Raw genomic sequence first — 19,949 nt, forward strand, 5'->3', positions numbered from 1 at the left:
CCCAAACCTATCGTGGTTGCTGACCCCTGTGAGGAATTCCAGGACAATTGCTTAAGAACGTTAGAATGAGGCACAGGGGCGAACCAGAAGGATAATTGAGAGGACCTTCGGCCTCCTGAAGGCCAGGTTCAGGTGCCTCAATCTGACAGGTGGATCCCTGTGCTCCTCACCCGAGATGGTCTGCCAGAAAGTAGTGGCATGCTGCATGTTGCACAACCTGGACCTCAGACGCCATTTACCTTTTCTGCAGGAGGCGGAGACTGGAGATGCCCCTGTGGCAGCAGTGAACCCTGAGGACAGTGAGGATGAGGAGGTAGAGGATGAGGATGTGGACAACAGAACATCAGTTATCCATCAGTACTTCCAAAGACACACAGGTGAGACTGTGCAACTTCACAGTTCTATGATTACTGTTGTATTCTGTGTGGCTGTGGCATGATGGCATTACCCACTTTTTACCTCTACTTATTATAACCTATGGATTATCATTTTACAGATGTTGGTGATATGAAAACAATGTCCTGATGTGATCACTACAGCCTGCTACAGGTCATTATTGCTATGCTCTCACTATGTTCAGTTCATTTGCAATGGATGTAGCTGTTTCCATCAATATATAGTTACAATATATAAAGTACTAGTAGTCCTGTTTTTTCCAAGGGTGTTTATTATAGTACTAAGAAATTGAGAGGAAAGTGCAAAGGAATAGGTAGATGATGGAAGAAATTCCAGGGTATTGTTCCAGTCTGTTTGTAGCACAGGTGCAGTGTCCAAGGGGCCATAGGAAGGGGAGCAATGGCAGTTTAAGGTGCACAAGGTGACTGAGTGGGACACAAGGGGGAACAATCAGTAGAGTCTAATTTCCTGGCAGTGGTCTTGGCAAGTGTCTGTGGCTTCTGTCTGGGCCACAGGGAACGTTTGCGGGTGGTTCACCTTCTGCAGGGGGAGAGGTGCTGGTGGCATGTAGGTCCTGTGGCAGGGCCTGCTGCCCACTAGCCCAGGCGGAAGTGGAGGGCTGGTCAATGGACAGGCTAGTGGTAGGGGCCCGCTGCTGTACTGTTGCCTCCCTCATGATGTTGGCCATGTCTGCCAGCACCCCTGCTATGGAGATCAGGGTGGTTTTAATGGCCTGCAAGTCCTCCCTGATCCCATGATACTGTCCCTCCTGCACCCGCCTGTTCTCCTGCACGTTGTCTAGGATCTGGCCCATCGTGTCCAGGAAATGTTGGTAGGCTCCCAGGACCTCTGCAAGTGCCTCCTGGGAAGTCGGTTCCCAGGTCTTGTCCTCCCCCTGGCGCACAGCAGTCCTCCCAGTCTCCCTATTGGTCTGTGCTCCTGTCCCCTGAACATGTGTGCCCACTGCTACTGACCCCAGGTCCCTGATTGTCATTGGGTGTGAGGTGTGGCCCGGGGTCCCTGTACAGGTGGGCACACTGCTGTTTGACGTGTCCTGGGGACAGAGGTTTGGGTACGCTGGGTGGTAGCTGTGGTGTTGGATCCTGATGGGGGAGGCACTATGGTGCTCTGTGATTGTGCTTGGGTGACCGGCTGTCCAGTGGTCCCTGATGGGCCAGGTAGGTCCTCCAGATCCAGACGTCCAGAGTTACTGTCATCACTGGGGTCCTTTTCTGTTGGGGGACTGGATAGTGGTGGCACCTCCTCTCCACTGACATTTGCTGGGGTACCTGTGCGGATGTAAGTGATGTATTATGCTTCAAGTGTATGACATCTGCACAGCCCTAGCTTCCCCTCTATGGCTGGTGTTGCCCTGCCAGCTTTTCTTGTGTATTGTGATGTATTGTGGGATTGTTAGTTTCCCTATGCTGTGCATGCTTTAGTGATGGGTGTCCATGCAGGGCTGGGAGGGGTGTCCATGCATTGATATGGCATGCAGGGCTTGGCATTGGGGTTAGTGATATGTGTTGGTGCAGTGTGTGGGTTGGAGTGGAGTTATGGGACTGAGGGTGTGGGTGTGAGATGGCATGCAGGTTTTGGGGGGGTTGATGATTAGTAAATGTTGACTTACCAGTGTCCAGTCCTCCGGCTACTCCAGCGAGTCCCTCAGGATGCAGTAATGCCAGTACTTGGTCCTCCCATGCTGTGCGCTGTGGGGTAGGAAGTAGGTTTCCACCTCCAGTCCTCTATATGGTGAGCTGGTGCCTTGCTGCTATGGAACATACCTTCCCCTGTAGGTCCTTGCACCTCTTCCTGATGTCATCCCTTGTTCTTGGGTACTGTCCCACAGCGTTCACCCTGTCCACGTTTCTCTGCCATAGCTCCATCTTCCTGGCAATGGATATCTGCTGTACCTGGCTCCAAACAGCTATGGCTCTACCATGACAATTTCCTCCATCATGACCCTTAACTCCTCCTCAGTGAAACGGGGGTGCCTTTGTGGTGCCATGGGTGTTGTGTGATGTGTGTTGCTGAGGGTGTGTTGGTTAATATGGTGGGTTGTGTTGTTTGCAGTGAGTGAGGGGTGTATGGGTGTAAGTGGTCTGTGTGTCTGGGTGTCTCTGTGCTCTTCTTCTCAGTCTCCTGGTGGCAATTGGTGTTGGCAAAGGGTTGTGGGTAAGTGGTTGTGTGTTTTATAGTGTTGTGGGTGGTGTGTGTGTGTGTGTGGGTGTCAGGTGTGTGTATTTGGTATTGGCCAATGTTGTGTTGTTTTGTTTGTGGGTGTCCAGTCTGTGGGCAGCGGTATGTACCGCCAATGGTTTACTGCCGTTGAATCTCTGCCATGGTGATTCGTGGGTCATAATGTGGTGGGCGTTGTTTTGTTGGCGTAACAGTATGGGTTTTGGACCGCCACTTTATCACTAACCTTTGGTCTGGCAGATTTGTGTATGTGGCTGTATTCTGTTGGATTGGTGTGTGTGTGTCATTATATGGTGAACGGATATCTGCCACTGCAGCAGTATGTTGGCAGCCGTCAGTTTGGCAGCAAGCGGGATTTACCCCACATGTCATAATGAGGGCCTATCTGTATTTGTTTGCTTGCGAGAGTCAAAGGTCTGTGGTTGCAGACTTCATCATACTGTGACGTATGTCCTGTTGAGAGACATCAGATTAGTATTAGCTACCGGATCTCTCAACGTTCATTCTGGACTTCCTGAAAATGAGCCAGGAACTCCAGCTTTGAGTCCTTTATTTTTCAGCTCTTTTTTGCTGCAGTGCTCAAATTAAGTTTGAAAAATGTAATTAATGGAAATATATTATATTCAAATAATTTTTCTGAAGTTATAATAAGAAATAAATTCCATCCTAAAGGATAAATACCCTTTTATAAATTATTCTGCCTTCATTATTAGAAGTGAGGTATGAAATGAAGTAAAATTAATTTAGGTATATTTTTACATTTGTTAGATGCAAAATAGGGCATTAAAATGTTTTATAATTAAACAATATATATATATACTAGTTTTTCTATATGTTTTAACATTAATTTATATTTAGTTATATTTTAGCTTTTTTAAATAATTTCATTTAATTTAACATAATTTCCTAGAAGGTTTATTTTAGTTCCCCACCTCCATTATTTTCTATTGGAGGGTGATGCAGTACCAGTAATTGGAGGTGTGTGGTGCTGAACTTAAGACTGTGTTTAATTTTCAAAAGTAACTTACACTCGGATTTTGTGAATTGCCAAAAGTAATAGTAAACTTAATCACTTATGTATAAATTACTGAAATAATGTAAGTTGACTTTGTAAATCAAGGCCACTGTGTTTACAATGACAAAAACAGGGACAAAACAGGGGGCATGACTGAGCTGCACATGAAGTGAAGATGTGCTTCTTCCCTATGCCCCTATAAAAGCAGCCATCCTTAATTTATACTAACACAGAGCTAACGTGGTTGTGCAATTGATGTTTAAATGGTGCCCTAGAGAACATTAGAAGGTGGTAACTCCACTTTGGGCTGTGGAACGTTTTTGTTGTATGGAGGCAGGGATTCTTGGATACATAAATACAGTTATATGAGCAGTCCTGGTGTCTGGTGGACCTAATAACTCAAGGCTGTTGATTTGGGCTTAGGGTGACCTACAAAGCTGGGGAGAGAAAACTCACTGATGGAGCTGTACAACAGTGTGCTTCGTGACACAATGGTGGAAAGAACTTAAAAAAACAACTGAAGGCTCTGGAACATGGGGCTTACACAGTTCTGTGTTTTGAGCTGCAACATTAAGGTTTTAGCTGGAATCAGGCTACAAAGACAGAGAGATGTGTAGTCACTTAATATACAGCTCCAAGGGCCAGAGGTACGAAACCATTTAGTGGTCACAAAGCCTGTGATTCTCTAAATGACAGGATTTGCTATATGTGACTAAATTACTAAATGGGTTTAGGTAATCATAAGGAATTATTGTTGAGAATGAGCATGTTGAGGGCGTCCCTTCCAAACAGCGATTCCTTATTGTGTATATTAATGTTATGTGACCACATTCCGGTCACAAAACAGTAATACTTTATCACCTCCTAAAATGAGGTGATGAGCCATTTGCAAACAGGAAGAGGGCCTCAAAGACTGCCTTCCCCTTTGAGAATATTAAGTAAAATATTTTTAAGAGAAGGCAGGACCACTGCCTGCTCTTAAAAAAGCATTGACAAAGCCAAGAGCTCTCGCCTATGTGAAAGCTATTGGCTTTGCCAGTGTCTTTTAGCCATGTTGTCCATCAGCGTGGCTGCTGTTCAGCATGGATAAACCTGAGTGGTGTGGCATAGAATGGAGTGACATTAAAGAGAGTGGAGTAGAGTGGCGTAAAGTAGAGTGGCAAAAAGTGGAGTGGTGTAGAGTAGCGTAGAGTTCAGTGGAGTGGCGTAGAGTGAGGTAGAGTAGAGTGCCGTGGAATGAAGTGGCATAGGGTAGAGTAGATTACAGTAGCGTGGCATAGAGTGGAGTGGCATACCTGAAAGTGGTGTACAGTAAAGTGAAATAGAGTAGAGAGGCATTGAGTAGAGTAGAGTGGGGTAGAACAGAGTAGAGTAGAGTGGGGTAGAGTAAAGTGGCTAGAGTAGTGGGGAGTGGTTTAGAGTCGAGTGGTGTAGAGTAGAGTGCCATAGAGTGGCATTAAGTGTTGTAGTGTATAGTGGAGTGGCATAGACTGGAGTGGCCTAGAGTGGCCTAGAGTAGAGTGGCATAGATCAGATTGGTACAGAGTGGGGTGGCATAGAATGGAATAGAATAGAGTGGCATAGAGTAGAATGACGCAAAGTAGCTTATAGTAGAATGGCATTGAGTGGAGAAGAGTGGAATAGAGTAGAGTGGCATGGAGTAGAGTGCATTGGAGTTTATTGACATAGAGGAGTGGCTTAGAGTAGGGTAACATAGAGTGGCACAGAGGAGAGTGGAGTGGTATAGAATGGAGTGTCATATAGTAGAGTAACTTAGAGTAGAGTGAAGTGGAGTGGCCAAGAGTAGAATTGAGTTAAGTGGCAAAGAATAGAATGGCATGGAGTGGTGCAGTGTGACATTGTGTGGAATGAAGTGACATAGAGTAAAGTGGTGTAGATTCGAGTGGTGTAGAGTTTAGTGGCATAGCGTGTCATAAAGTGGCACTGAGTGACATAGCATATAGTGGAGTGGAGTGGCGTGGACTGGAGTGGAGTGGTGTGAAATGGCATTGAGTGGTGAAGAGTAGAGTGGCATAAGGGTAGGGTGACAGAGATCAGAGTGGTATAGAGTGAAGGGACGCAGAGTGGCATATAGTAGAGTGTCAGAGTAGAATACCATAGAGTAGCATAGAGGGGGTGGTGTGGAGTAGAATGGCAAGGAGTAGAGTTGAGTAGAGTACTGTAGAGTGGAGTGGCTTTAGTACAGTGGCAGAGAGTGACACAAAGTAGAGTGGAGTGGTCTAGAATGGCATTGAGTAGAGTGATGTAAAGTAGAGTGAAGTGGAGTGGCACAGAGTAGAGTAGCATAGAGTAGAGTGGCATTGACTAGAATGGCCTGAAGTGGTATAGACTGGCATTGTGTGGAGTGAAGTGTCATAGAGTAAAGGGGTGTAGAATAGAATGGCATGAAGTAGATTGGAGTGGCATTGAGTGGTGTAAAGTGGCGCAGAGTGGCATTGAGTAGAATGGAGTGATATTGAGTGGAATGGAATATTAGAGAGGAGTGGCATAGAGTTAAGTGTCCTAAAGAAGTATGGCATTGAGGAGAAGGGTGAAGAGTGGCATAGAGTAGTGTGGAGTGGAGTAGAGTGGTGTGGAGTGGCGTTGAGTGGCATAGAGAGACATAGAGTGATGTGGAATAAAGTTTAATGGCTTAGAGTGGAGTGGCGTGAAGTGGCATCAAGTAGAGAGGCATAGAGTGGTGTTTAGTGGAGTGGCATAGAGTAGAATGGTGTAGAGTGGCATAGAGTGGGGTGGAGTGGCATATACAGTAATTAGGGGCATATAGTGAAGTGGCAAAGAGTGAAGTGGCATAGAGTGGAGTAGAGTAGAGTGGCACAGAGTGGGGTGGAGAGCCATGGATTGGTGTAGAGTGGAGTGGTTTAGAGTAGAGTGGTCTATAGAAGAGTGGAGTGGTGTAGAATAGAGTGGAAATGTGTAGAGAGGAGTGATACATTGTGGAGTGATATTGAAAGGTGTGGAACACAGTGGGATGGCATGGAGTGGCATAGAGTGCCATAGAGTAGAATGGCATAGAGTGGCATGGAGTGGAGTGGCATGGAGTGAAGTGGCATAGAATAGAGTGGCATAGAGTGGAGTGGCTTAGAGTGGAATTGTGTCAAGTGGAGTCACATGGAGTGGTGTAGAGTAAAGTGGAATACAATAAAGTTTCATAGAGTGGCATAGAGAAGAGCAGTATTTGCTAGAGTGGCATAACCAGAGTGTAGTTGAGTCACAATTGTTTGGAATGGAGTGCCATTGAGTAGAGTAGCATAGAATAGAGTGCAGCATAGAGTAGAGTGGTGATAATTTTAGGAAGTGGTGAGAACATTTTCGGTCACTAGGCAGACAATTAAAACAACATCATAGACGGGGAATACAGCAAAATGGTTCAAAAGCACGTTGCGCTCATCTTATTTTCCTATATTTATATTGCAGGCTTATTCAAATCTGAGCTATAGCATGGGGTAGTTTAAAACTTACTTTGACAGTTATTATGTTGTTAAATGTTAAATCAAGGTTTCCATTGTTGTCACATCTTAAAGAATGATGGGTGGTGTCACATTGCTCCAAACCAGGATAGAATATTACATTTTGGCTATTTCTTGACCTAAAGTAATTTGTTGTACGTCTCTACCAGACTTGAATGTCTGATGTTTCCTGATCAAGAAAAAATGCAATAATACTACATAATTTATATCCACATTAATGAATGTTAGGGGGTGTCATGTACATGATAATCAAGTGGAATATTAGTGATATCACGGTCCACACACCTTAGGATAACAAAATTAACAAGGTCTTTGGAGAGGTTAAGTATACTGCACTGGATACATTGGAGTATGACAGGGTTGTGGTCATGTGGATAATGCCTGATGTTCCATTTGTCTCCACTACTTGCATGGTCATACCAAAAGGTAGATACATCGTAGACATGCCCTATCAAAAGATATACTTGACGGAGAGTGCATAACACTGATGCAACTGTACTCAGCAAATACAGCCTCTGTATGAATGGCTGATGATCACGCTTGAAGACTAAGGCACAAGTTCTATTCAGATGTTGGGAGATTTCAACTGTGTTGCAATTTAAGTCTGGGGTCACTCCCTCCATCACCCAGACTGTGCAGCGCTACATTTGAGCATTTGGAAGGAGAGGCACCTTCAGGAAGACACATCCATTAGACCGAGAATACTCTTATTATACCTCTTTCTAAACTTTAAACACTAGAGTAGATATGTTTGACATGTGTCAGGCCTAAAGCATGACATTGAATACCTTGGGAAATTATTTTCTGATTACTCATCATCACTATATTTACTGAACTGGGGACAAGAAACCAATAGGAATACTGACCTGAAAATTGCAAACACAGGAAATCCAAAACATAGGAGGCCTGGTGCATAAAGGATCCTCCGTACTGGTGGTGGAGGCCCAGCAGTCATGGCAGTTAGGGCCCACACTCATGACAGGGGCACTCATCGTTGGAACTCTACAATGGGAAAAGGCCCTACAGAGGTCCCGCCATGAGTGCGGGATCCCTTCACCCTTGCAGGATCCACCGCTATGACTGTGGATGCCACGCCACAACTGTGGGCCTCTGCCATGGTTGCAAAGGCCTTTTGTGAATCAGGCCCAGCATTTTATGGAAAAATTAGAGACAATTTTAGGTATATTAGGGTATTGAATCTTAATATTGTTTACAAAATATTGTTGGAATTTAACATTGCTGTTCAATATTCTTGCAAACATATTGAAAAATCCAGAATACCGTGGAACATAATATTACAGATAAACATTTCTTTTTTTTTACTTTGCTAAAAAAATCAAAGTATTTGTTAAGTTATTTAACATTTTCTTTATTTAATATGCCTTTAAAACATTCTTAATTGTAATTTTTTTTTTTGTTAAGTTATTTTAATGTTAAATACTGTGGAAAATGAAATCTACCTACCTATGTATATTTGTACTCACATTATGTTTTAACAAAATATATTTTCTACTATTTTTCTGTATCACAATATTTTTTAATTTAAAATCATGTGATAAATTTCAATGTTATTAACTATTTTACAAAAAATCTGAGATTAGTTGAGAGCAATATGAGAATCTTTCAACCTTAAAGAGGAGTGTATATAACTAACTACTGGCGACTGCCACTAGGTAATATATCTATCTATCTATCTATCTATCTATCTATCTATCTATCTATCTATCTATCTATCTATCTATCTATCTATCTATCTATCTGTATGCATATATATGTGTGTGTATATATATATATACAGATATTCAGAAAAACATTCCTTTACCCAAAGGAAAACGCTCCAGTCACTTAATGTAGATAAAGAAAGTATTTAATCTGGCAAAAGCAAAGGCATACACCCGCCCAACGCGTTTTGGGAGACAAAGCTCCCTTGTTCACGGGAAATACTAGTCCATACTTTCATTTCCATTTAACATTCTCACTGTTACAACAACAGAAAAGATGGACAAACAATACTCCTAGATTATGGCGGCCATCTTGGAACATGTTTTTCTTCATATTGTTCAATGATAATCTAACATTTTCTTTATAAACCAGTACCTAAATCGGTATCCATTCTATTTTTCTCATTATATACCATTATTACTTTTTAATACCTTATTCTTAAAACATAATGGCCCTCATTCCAACCTTAGCGGCCGCCAATGCGGCCGCACTCCTGCCGGCCCCATTTTGAAATCCCCGCTGGGCCGGCAGGCGGAAATAGAGTTTCCGCCGGCCCAGCAGGGATGTTGGCCGCAACATGGGAGCCGGCTCCTAATGCTGTGCAGACAGTGGAAAGCAGTGTGGGGCTGTGTCTGGGGGCCTCTGCACTGCCCATGCCAAGTGCTCCGCAACTCCCCTTCCTGCCAGCCTTTCCATGGCAGTCTCTACTGCCAAGGACAGTCTGGGGGGAAGGGGACTCGGAATCCCCTGGGCAGCGCTGCAAGCAGCGCTGCCCTGGAGGATTAAAACCGCCGGGACAACCATGGCGGTAAACCGCCGGCCGCGGTCGTAATCCGCAATATTGTACAGACAGACAGTAAATCATCATTTGACCGCCAGGGTTGTAATGAGGCCCAATATCATTAATGTTACCTGCCCCAATGAGCATCCTACCATTATTTTACCTATGTACCATTCTAATCATACAGAACCTTTCTATACCTTATAATAACAATCTAAAGAAGAAAATTATTCCTTATAGTCCCGCATCTCATCTTCAGAATTGTCCTCTTTTATGATATAACATTTCCATTTCATTGCAGCAAACACCATTATTTACTTCTATAAGACAAAAAAGAGAGAAAAGAAGAAGAAAAATTCTTCTAATAGGATAGTCTACATAATATATTATGCATTAGAACTTTTATACAGTCAGGTATATACATGAATCGTACAAGTTCATGCAATAACATGACTCTCTATGTACATATATATATATATATATATTGGTATATATATATATATATACACACACAAACATATATATATATATATATATATATATCATATTATCCTTTATCTTAGTATAAATGAACCGATATTCCTCATCCTTATTCAATCCATCCGGCTCCATTGTATTACAGCCTACAATTAGTTGAGACGCTAACTTCCTCAATTCCAGCGTTCTATTACCTCCTCTTACATTCATCACAACCCTATCCAGGACCATGAACTGTAGTTTACTTATATTCTTCTCATGATAATCCTTGAAATGCCTATCTACTGGATATGATTTATCTTAATTTTTAATCGCTCTCATATGTTCTAGTATTCTTTTTTCGCCATATGTATTGTGCTCCCTATATAAAACCTATTGCAAGGGCATTTTAAGGCATAAACACAATAGTCCGAAAGACATGTTACATATTACCTAATCAAAAAGGGTCCTTTTACCCCAGGAAAATTAATTTCTTTACAGTTCTCACTATGCTTACAAGCTTTACACTTTACACAAAGGAAGAAACCATAAATAGGTTTCATTGTTTCTATTCTTGGTACCAGACATTGACTCAGGGTGTCCTTCAAGGATCTACTCCTCCTAAAGGTAAAAGTAGGATAATCACTAATTAATTCCCCTATGTTCTCATATGTTTTTAATACTAGCCAAAATCTATTAAAAGCCTTCTTTATTTCCCCTATTTTATCATGCTATATAGGAATACATTTTATTTGTCTATCCTCTTTTTCATCTCTTTGCGATTGAATCACCAATAAATCATCTCTTTTAATTTGTCTGACCTTTTTCAATGCTTTTTCAATAATATCTAAAGAATATCCCCTTTCTTTAACTCTTTTGATCATAATGCTGGCTTCTTTCTCAAAACTGACTTCCAAACTACAATTCCTCCTAACCCGCAGTAGTTCCCCATACCGGATACTCAGAATTAGATTCTTTGGATGACTACTCCTGACATGTAGTAAACTATTACCGACCGTATCTTTCCTAAACAATTCACATTCCAATTTTTTGTTAACCACTTTGATTTTCACATCCAAAAATTTCAACTCAGAGGGATGTATCTCATAACTGAATTTCAGATTTAGAGAATTGTCATTTAATAATGTCACAAATTCTATTGCTGATTCCCTACTACCATTCCAAATACAAAAGATATCATCAATATACCTGACCCAGAGGACTGCCTGATTTTCAAAACCAGTGATATTCCCAACAACCTGTTCCTCCCACCAGCCCAGGTACAAACCTGCCTAGCTGGGAGCAAAACAGGTGCCCATCGCAGTCCCCTGACGCTGACGGTACAATGAATTATTAAAAATAAAGAAATTATAAATCAAGCACATAAGCACCATATCCAGCAACATCTCAGTATGCAAGAGCTATGATATGGACCTAGCCCTTGAAAAATATACACGTATATAAGCTATTGACATCCAAACACATCAAAAGAAAATCATCCTGCCACATAATTCCATTTATCAATCTTAAAAAATCTCTAGTGTCTTTGATATATGAGGGTAATGCTTCAACAAAATGACGTAAGAAATAATCCACATATTTGGAGATATTTTCTAGTAGACTTCCTATAGATGATACTATCAGTCTACCTGGAGGATCATTGACATTTTTAGGTATCTTCGGTAGAAAATAGATTGCTGCTGTTTTAGGGAATTCAATCTTAAGGTATTGGTATTCGTCCCACTCAGTTAATCCTGAATCCTTCCATTCATCCAATTTATCAAACACTTTTCTTTTTGCTTCTAGCATTTCATCTCTACTTGCGACTGAATAGTTGTCCTTATCCTGCAATTGTCTCAACCCTATATTTGTCTCTTGATAATATTACTACATTTCCTCCTTTGTCTGACTTTTTTATTATAATATCTTTGTCATTCCGCAACGTTTCAATCGCTTTCCTATGTTTAGGTTGTAAATCATCATAAGGACACTTCTTCGTATATCTCAATGTTTTCATTGCCTTAATTATACCTCTTTCAAAAACATTAATCAAATCACAATTGACCGGTGGTAAAAAAGTGGATTTGGGCTTAAAAGTACTTGGAAATCTTTCATCAATTCCAATTCCTAATTGTAGTAAATTCAGAGTAGGGTCTTGATCAGGCTCAGTAGCTTCATCTAATTCACATAAAGTATGTAAAATTTTCTCTTATATCTAAAATAGAGGGGTACTCCTAATATTAGTGTTTTGATTCTTTACTTTAGTCTCAAACCATTTTTTTTATTTTAATTTCCTAACAAAATGAAAGAAATCAATTCGACTTTGAGTGTAATTAAATTGTGTTACTGGACAAAAGGATAATCCTAATGATAATACCCCTCGCTCTGAATCAGATATACCGCGACTAGTCTTATCTAATTGTAGGCTGTAATACAATGGAGCTGGATGGATTGAATAAGGATAAGGAACTATTGGTTCATTTATACTAAGATAAAGGATAATATGTTATGTGTATATATATATTTATTTATTTATTTATATATATATATATATATATATATATATATATATATAAATAGAGAGTCATGTTATTGCATGAACTTGTACCATTAATGTTCATACCTGACTGTATGAAAGTTCTAATGGATAATGTATTATGTAGACTATCCTAATAAAATAATTTTTCTTCTTCTTTTCTCTCTTTTTGTCTTATAGAAGTAAATAATGGTGTTTGCTGCAATGCAATGGAACTATTATATCATAAAAGAGGACAATTCTGAAGATGAGATGCGGTATAATAAGGAATGATTTTCTTCTTTAGATTGTTATTATAAGGTATAGAAAGATTCTGTATGATTAGAATGGTACATAGGTATAATAATGGTAGAATGCCCATTGGGGCTAGTAACATTAATGATATTATGATTTAAGAATAAGGTATTGAAAAGTAATAATGGTATATAATGAGAAAAATAGAATGGATACCGATTTAGGTACTGGCTTATGAAGAAAATGTTAGATTATTATTGAACAATATGAAGAAAAACATGTTCCAAGATGGCCGCCGTAATCTAGTAGTATTGTTTGTCCATCTTTTATGTTGTTGTAACAGTGAGAATGTTAAATGGAAATGAAAGTATGGACTAGTATTTCCCGTGAACAAGGGAGCTTCGTCTCCCGAAACGCGTTGGGCGGGTGTATGCCTTTGCTTTTGCCAAATGAAATACTTTATTTATCAACATTAAGTGACTCGAGCGTTTTCCTTTAGGTAAAGGAACGTTTTTCGGAATATTTTGGGGTTCACGACCCCGCTCCAGTCTGCCGTGCTGGGCGCAGACCAACGCGTGTTTTGGACAAGTTGGATATATACAGATATGTTTATATATATATATATATATATATATATATATATATATATATATATATATATATTGTCACGATCGGCACAATGCTTCTCTGCTGGTTCTGGACTGACCAAGATAAGGGTGACCCTTTCTAGTAACAAAAACAACAAGTGATGGACGGAATGCTGAACATTGTCAAACACTCACCCCCAGTCATAGATCTGGGTTTAATCCATCGTTCTTTTGCTCACCATGCCACCCCAGTTTGGACCCAGCCATATGCAAATCAGTCTTGACCCTGTTCCTCATGGGAACAGTCCAGACCGAACTGCCAAGCCAGGTCCTCACTGGACCGGAAACAAGCATCCTGGGACCGGTTTCGGGGTTTCACCCCTCATCAGCCAGGCTAGCTTGAATCCAGTGGCATGGGAAGCACGGGACCCACGTCTGGGCATACCCTTCCCACTTAGGGCGACAAAGCAAAAACAACAAGTGATGGACGGAATGCTGAACATTGTCAAACACTCACCCCCAGTCATAGATCTGGGTTTAATCCATCGTTCTTTTGCTCACCATGCCACCCCAGTTTGGACCCAGCCATATGCAAATCAGTCTTGACCCTGTTCCTCATGGGAACAGTCCAGACCGAACTGCCAAGCCAGGTCCTCACTGGACCGGAAACAAGCATCCTGGGACCGGTTTCGGGGTTTCACCCCTCATCAGCCAGGCTAGCTTGAATCCAGTGGCATGGGAAGCACGGGACCCACGTCTGGGCATACCCTTCCCACTTAGGGCGACAAAGCAAAAACAACAAGTGATGGACGGAATGCTGAACATTGTCAAACACTCACCCCCAGTCATAGATCTGGGTTTAATCCATCGTTCTTTTGCTCACCATGCCACCCCAGTTTGGACCCAGCCATATGGAAATCAGTCTTGACCCTGTTCCTCATGGGAACAGTCCAGACCGAACTGCCAAGCCAGGTCCTCACTGGACCGGAAACAAGCATCCTGGGACCGGTTTCGGGGTTTCACCCCTCATCAGCCAGGCTAGCTTGAATCCAGTGGCATGGGAAGCACGGGACCCACGTCTGGGCATACCCTTCCCACTTAGGGCGACAAAGCAAAAACAACAGGTGATGGACGGAATGCTGAACATTGTCAAACACTCACCCCCAGTCATAGATCTGGGTTTAATCCATCGTTCTTTTGCTCACCATGCCACCCCAGTTTGGACCCAGCCATATGCAAATCAGTCTTGACCCTGTTCCTCATGGGAACAGTCCAGACCGAACTGCCAAGCCAGGTCCTCACTGGACCGGAAACAAGCATCCTGGGACCGGTTTCGGGGTTTCACCCCTCATCAGCCAGGCTAGCTTGAATCCAGTGGCATGGGAAGCACGGGACCCACGTCTGGGCATACCCTTCCCACTTAGGGCGACAAAGCAAAAACAACAAGTGATGGACGGAATGCTGAACATTGTCAAACACTCACCCCCAGTCATAGATCTGGGTTTAATCCATCGTTCTTTTGCTCACCATGCCACCCCAGTTTGGACCCAGCCATATGCAAATCAGTCTTGACCCTGTTCCTCATGGGAACAGTCCAGACCGAACTGCCAAGCCAGGTTCTCACTGGACCGGAAACAAGCATCCTGGGACCGGTTTCGGGGTTTCACCCCTCATCAGCCAGGCTAGCTTGAATCCAGTGGCATGGGAAGCACGGGACCCACGTCGCGACAAAGCAAAAACAACAAGTGATGGACGGAATGCTGAACATTGTCAAACACTCACCCCCAGTCATAGATCTGGGTTTAATCCATCGTTCTTTTGCTCACCATGCCACCCCAGTTTGGACCCAGCCATATGCAAATCAGTCTTGACCCTGTTCCTCATGGGAACAGTCCAGACCGAACTGCCAAGCCAGGTCCTCACTGGACCGGAAACAAGCATCCTGGGACCGGTTTCGGGGTTTCACCCCTCATCAGCCAGGCTAGCTTGAATCCAGTGGCATGGGAAGCACGGGACCCACGTCTGGGCATACCCTTCCCACTTAGGGCGACAAAGCAAAAACAACAAGTGATGGACGGAATGCTGAACATTGTCAAACACTCACCCCCAGTCATAGATCTGGGTTTACTCCATCGTTCTTTTGCTCACCATGCCACCCCAGTTTGGACCCAGCCATATGCAAATCAGTCTTGACCCTGTTCCTCATGGGAACAGTCCAGACCGAACTGCCAAGCCAGGTCCTCACTGGACCGGAAACAAGCATCCTGGGACCGGTTTCGGGGTTTCACCCCTCATCAGCCAGGCTAGCTTGAATCCAGTGGCATGGGAAGCACGGGACCCACGTCTGGGCATACCCTTCCCCCTTAGGGCGACAAAGCAAGTCCCATGGGGAACAGGGTCAAGACTGATTTGCATATGGTTGGGTCCAAACTGGAATGGCATGGGCAGCAAAAAAACGATGGATTAAACCCAGATCTGTGACTGGGGGTGAATGTTTGACAATGTTCAGCATTCCGTCCATCACTTGTTGTTTTTGCATTTGTCGCCCTAAGTGGGAAGGGTATGCCCAGACGTGGGTCCCGTGCTTCCCATGCCACTGGATTCAAGCTAGCCTGGCTGATGAGGGGTGAAACCCCGAAACCGGTTCCAGGATGCTTGTTTCCAGTCCAGGGAAGACCTGGCCTAGCAGTTCGGGCTGGACTGTTCCCATGGGGAACAGGGTCAAGACTGATTTGCATATGGCTGGGTCCAAACTGGAATGGCATGGGTAGCAAAAAAACGATGGATTAAACCCAGATCTGTGACTGGGGGTGAATGTTTGACAATGTTCAGCATTCCGTCCATCACTTGTTGTTTTTGCATTTGTCGCCCTAAGTGGGAAGGGTATGCCCAGACGTGGGTCCCGTGCTTCCCATGCCACTGGATTCAAGCTAGCCTGGCTGATGAGGGGTGAAACCCCGAAACCGGTCCCAGGATGCTTGTTTCCAGTCCAGGGAAGACCTGGCCTAGCAGTTCGGGCTGGACTGTTCCCATGGGGAACAGGGTCAAGACTGATTTGCATATGGCTGGGTCCAATCTGGAATGGCATGGGCAGCAAAAAAACGATGGATTAAACCCAGATCTGTGACTGGGGGTGAATGTTTGACAATGTTCAGCATTCCGTCCATCACTTGTTGTTTTTGCATTTGTCGCCCTAAGTGGGAAGGGTATGCCCAGACGTGGGTCCCGTGCTTCCCATGCCACTGGATTCAAGCTAGCCTGGCTGATGAGGGGTGAAACCCCGAAACCGGTCCCAGGATGCTTGTTTCCTGTCCAGGGAAGACCTGGCCTAGCAGTTCGGGCTGGACTGTTCCCATGGGGAACAGGGTCAAGACTGATTTGCATATGGCTGGGTCCAATCTGGAATGGCATGGGCAGCAAAAAAACGATGGATTAAACCCAGATCTGTGACTGGGGGTGAATGTTTGACAATGTTCAGCATTCCGTCCATCACTTGTTGTTTTTGCATTTGTCGCCCTAAGTGGGAAGGGTATGCCCAGACGTGGGTCCCGTGCTTCCCATGCCACTGGATTCAAGCTAGCCTGGCTGATGAGGGGTGAAACCCCGAAACCGGTCCCAGGATGCTTGTTTCCAGTCCAGGGAAGACCTGGCCTAGCAGTTCGGGCTGGACTGTTCCCATGGGGAACAGAGTCAAGACTGATTTGCATATGGCTGGGTCCAAACTGGAATGGCATGGGCAGCAAAAAAACGATGGATTAAACCCAGATCTGTGACTGGGGGTGAATGTTTGACAATGTTCAGCATTCCGTCCATCACTTGTTGTTTTTGCATTTGTCGCCCTAAGTGGGAAGGGTATGCCCAGACGTGGGTCCCGTGCTTCCCATGCCACTGGATTCAAGCTAGCCTGGCTGATGAGGGGTGAAACCCCGAAACCGGTCCCAGGATGCTTGTTTCCAGTCCAGGGAAGACCTGGCCTAGCAGTTCGGGCTGGACTGTTCCCGTGGGGAACAGGGTCAAGACTGATTTGCATATGGCTGGGTCCAAACTGGAATGGCATGGGCAGCAAAAAAACGATGGATTAAACCCAGATCTGTGACTGGGGGTGAATGTTTGACAATGTTCAGCATTCCGTCCATCACTTGTTGTTTTTGCATTTGTCGCCCTAAGTGGGAAGGGTATGCCCAGACGTGGGTCCCGTGCTTCCCATGCCACGGGATTCAAGCTAGCCTGGCTGATGAGGGGTGAAACCCCGAAACCGGTCCCAGGATGCTTGTTTCCAGTCCAGGGAAGACCTGGCCTAGCAGTTCGGGCTGGACTGTTCCCATGGGGAACAGGGTCAAGACTGATTTGCATATGGCTGGGTCCAAACTGGAATGGCATGGGCAGCAAAAAAACGATGGATTAAACCCAGATCTGTGACTGGGGGTGAATGTTTGACAATGTTCAGCATTCCGTCCATCACTTGTTGTTTTTGCATTTGTCGCCCTAAGTGGGAAGGGTATGCCCAGACGTGGGTCCCGTGCTTCCCATGCCACTGGATTCAAGCTAGCCTGGCTGATGAGGGGTGAAACCCCGAAACCGGTCCCAGGATGCTTGTTTCCAGTCCAGGGAAGACCTGGCCTAGCAGTTCGGGCTGGACTGTTCCCATGGGGAACAGGGTCAAGACTGATTTGCATATGGCTGGGTCCAAACTGGAATGGCATGGGCAGCAAAAAAACGATGGATTAAACCCAGATCTGTGACTGGGGGTGAATGTTTGACAATGTTCAGCATTCCGTCCATCACTTGTTGTTTTTGCATTTGTCGCCCTAAGTGGGAAGGGTATGCCCAGACGTGGGTCCCGTGCTTCCCATGCCACTGGATTCAAGCTAGCCTGGCTGATGAGGGGTGAAACCCCGAAACCGGTCCCAGGATGCTTGTTTCCAGTCCAGGGAAGACCTGGCCTAGCAGTTCGGGCTGGACTGTTCCCATGGGGAACAGGGTCAAGACTGATTTGCATATGGCTGGGTCCAAACTGGAATAGCATGGGCAGCAAAAAAACGATGGATTAAACCCAGATCTGTGACTGGGGGTGAATGTTTGACAATGTTCAGCATTCCGTCCATCACTTGTTGTTTTTGCATTTGTCGCCCTAAGTGGGAAGGGTATGCCCAGACGTGGGTCCCGTGCTTCCCATGCCACTGGATTCAAGCTAGCCTGGCTGATGAGGGGTGAAACCCCGAAACCGGTCCCAGGATGCTTGTTTCCAGTCCAGGGAAGACCTGGCCTAGCAGTTCGGGCTGGACTGTTCCCATGGGGAACAGGGTCAAGACTGATTTGCATATGGCTGGGTCCAAACTGGAATGGCATGGGCAGCAAAAAAACGATGGATTAAACCCAGATCTGTGACTGGGGGTGAATGTTTGACAATGTTCAGCATTCCGTCCATCACTTGTTGTTTTTGCATTTGTGACCCTTTCTAGTAGCCACGGTGCTGCTTGACAGGAAATGCCTAAGCAGACCATACTCTCCAGAAGAAGTCCCAGAGGGAAAAAATACAACTACTGTGGGAAAAAACCTCAAAACAGGAACTCCTGAAAGAGGAAAAAACAAGAGTGAAAGAAGGAAAAAAATTAGGAAAAAAACTCAATCAGAGCAACAGGAACCGGAGAAAACACAACGAACAGGAGCGAGGATCAGCGCCAGAAGGAAGTGTTTTCAACACAAAGCAGATCAGGACTGAGTGACTTATATACTGGAGGACAGGAAGTGACAACACAGGAAATAGAAAACTACACCATCTTGGATTGGGAAAGGCCCATAGAAAAGAATAGGAAAAAGGAAGCAGTATAAAAGAAAAAAGGCAAGCTGGGAAAAAGGAACAGAAATAAGACAGCATGGAAACCAGCAAGAAGACAGCATGGAAACCAGGAGAAAGAAAAGACAAAGTGCACAGTAACCAGACGAAAAAAAGGAAAAAGACAAGAAGAGGAGTCCACCACCAACAAGCAAGAAGAAATGTAATGGAAATAGGTAAGTACGACGCGACCAGGAGCATGAAATGTGCTTCCCAAAATGCGCTGTAAATGTGGAAGACGGAGCTCCGATAATCGGAGTAACGGTCTGACCACGGCCGAAAAAAGAGACGCCGCTGTTAAGCGCGGCATCACATTTATATATTCAATAAAAAAAAAACAAAGGTTACAGGAACTTGAAAGTTATGCTCACATTTCACATTTTAAACGGACAAAACATTAGAAACTCTTCAGTTAGAGTTATCTCAACTAACTATAACTTGTGCCCTAAGGTAACTATAACTTGAGCCCTCACCATGCACTGGTAATTACCCACAAATTATGGCACTTACGACATCATTGATTACATCATTGATAATATCAATGTAATATTTGCAGTAAAATTTATGACGAAAAAACTGTGTGTCTTAAGACAGCTGGGTTAGAGATGTTTAAAATGTGAATGTGTGGCTGGCCGTCGCAAGTCAGCCGGCCAAAGGGACATGCACACTTTACACATGTGCACAGCTCCCTGTTGA

Source organism: Pleurodeles waltl, chromosome 7 (assembly GCF_031143425.1).
Source record: "Pleurodeles waltl isolate 20211129_DDA chromosome 7, aPleWal1.hap1.20221129, whole genome shotgun sequence".
Lineage (NCBI taxonomy): Eukaryota > Metazoa > Chordata > Amphibia > Caudata > Salamandridae > Pleurodeles > Pleurodeles waltl.